Raw genomic sequence first — 2,527 nt, 5'->3', positions numbered from 1 at the left:
GCTGCAGTGGGCTTCATGTGAGGCCCAGGGACCAAATGCCAGGGCACAAGTGTGGGGGAGACTGCGGTCATCCTGGCCTGGCACAGCAGAGAGACCCAAGGCCAAGGAAGAACAGCTGGCTGCAGGGGAGGCCACCCCACTGCTGAACAGTTCCTGCCTGGGGATAACTCACATATTTCTGTATGGTGAATGAGTGAGTGGGGCCATGACAGCGGAGTTGCAGAGGAGAGCTCCCTTCCTGGCTGCAGGAGTGGTGACACCAGATCCCTGCAGGTGCAAGGTGTGGGGAGGGCTGAGGTCCTGGTGGGGCAGAGCAGAGACCCCTGGCCAGGGCTGCGAAGAGGAGGATGAAAGCCTGGCCGTGGGGGAGGTCTCCCTGCTACCGAATGGCTCCTGCCCAGCGATGGAGCCATTCAGCAGCTGGCGACCTCCTCCTCAGTTAGGGATGACAATGACTCCTCCTCACAGTCCTGGCCCAGGGCTCTCTGCACTCCCAGGCCAGGACCGTGACTTTCCCCTAGGTTTGCCAACTTTCTAATTGCAGACATCCAAATACCCTTTCCCAAGGCCCTGCCCCTGCCCTGCCCTTCTCTGAGGCCCCACCCCACCTCAAACCATCACTCCCTCCCTCCATCACTTGCTATCCCCCACCTTTGCTCACTTGCTCATTTTCACCAGGCTGGGGAAGGGCGTTGGGGTTCGCAAAGGGGTGAGGGCTTTGGGGTGCAGGAGGGGGCTCCAGAATGGGGGGTGGGGTCAAGGAGTTTGGAGTGTGGGAGGGAGTTCCAGGATGGGGAAGGGATTGTGGGCTCTGGCTGGGAAGGGAGGAGTGTTCTAGGATGGGGACAGGGATGAGGGGTTTGGGTGTAGGAGGGGGCTCCGGGCTGGGGATAAGGGGTTTGAAATATAGGAGGGGGTTCTGGGGGTATGGGCTCCAGGGTGCAGGAGGGGGTTCTGGGCTAGGGCCAAGGGGTTCAGAGTGTGGGAGGTAGCTCTGGGCTGGGGCGAGGGATTGGAGTTCAGGATGCGGTGTGCGAGCACCCGGCCAATGGGAGCTGTGGAGCCGGTGCTTGTGGTGGGGGCAGTGCGTGGAGCCCCCTTGGCTGCCCTTTGCCTAGGAACCAGAAGGACATGCCGACCGCTTACTTGGAGCTGCATGGAGACGGACAGGGAGCCTGCCAACCCCACTGCACTGCCAACCAGACTTTTAATGGCCTCCCAGTGGTGGTGCTCCAGTCAAAAACTGGACATCTGGCAACCCTACTTTCCCCTCTCCTTGTCCCTTTCTCAGGGAACAGGAAAGAGATTGGCAAGGCTCATTTGTGATCTCTTTGCTGCTTGTGAATTTTCTAACAGCCACCTCTCTATAGCACCAGGCAGAATTTGGCCCATATTATTGCATTCATGTAACCCTTCTACCAAGTGCCCAAGGCAGCAATAAGGGCTGGATTCAATCTAAGGGTCCTTTTATAAAATAAAAGAAACTGTGGCTCAATCCCCTACCCAGAGCTGTATTTTACTTCAGGCTCTGGGAAATTGAAATATATCCTCCCCTGTCACCTTTGCAGATGGTCCTTCTCCATTCGCCCTGACTCAGGATTCTTTATGGTGAATCAGGTGTAAAAAAAAAAATGAAGACTTTAAGAAGATACCACAGTACTGACATTCCTTCCCTAATAACTAAAGTGACCCAACCAATTCTGAGTTTTGAATTCTCCATAAAGAGTCAGATCCTGTAAGGTGCTGAGCTCCCCTTTGAAATTCTGAGTTTTTTTCTAAATCCCAATGAAGTCAATGCAATTCGAAAGCCCTCAGCACATTGCAGGTGTTGCCTAGTCTGTCTGTCCATACCTCATTCCTGAAGTGTTGGGCACTAAGGTATTAGAGTGATGTCGCATCAGGTGACAGTAGTAACTTCCATATGTAATCCCTAAATGGTATCAATCAGATTGTGCTTCAACCAAAGAGAAGTCAATGCAATTAAATGGCAGTAAAGAGAGGAAGCAAAATGGTGTGGGGCTTGTCTTTAAGGGATGAATGAAAAGACCATTTAAAGATGAAGAGTACAATTTTCAAAAGTGACTAAGGGCCAGAGTTGTAAAGGTATTTATGTGCCTAAAGATGCAGATAGGCATCTAATGGAATTTTCGGAAAGTCCAAGTACAGTAGATCCATTTGATCATCCTTGTCCACATATTTGTTGATGCCCTCAAGGAATTCTAATAGATTGGTGAGACATGATTTCCCTTTACAAAAGTTGTGTTGAGTCTTCTCCAACAAATCGTGTTCATGTATGTGTCTGGTAATTCTGTTCTTTACTATAGTTTCAGCCCATTCTGAAATTGGGTTTACTGATCTGTAATTCTACTTTTTGCTAGTTTCTTTTCTTTTCTTTTCTTTTCTTTTCTTTTCTTTTCTTTTCTTTTCTTTGTTGATAGTCAGAATTTTCTTCCAGGCTTTTGCCACTGGGTGGCCACCACCTGCAGCTACCTGGTGGCCAGGAGTGCCTCTGCAGTACCGCTTCTTC

The sequence above is a fragment of the Dermochelys coriacea genome, chromosome 6 (genome assembly GCF_009764565.3).
Source record: "Dermochelys coriacea isolate rDerCor1 chromosome 6, rDerCor1.pri.v4, whole genome shotgun sequence".
Lineage (NCBI taxonomy): Eukaryota > Metazoa > Chordata > Testudines > Dermochelyidae > Dermochelys > Dermochelys coriacea.
This window is presented reverse-complemented; position numbering follows the sequence as displayed.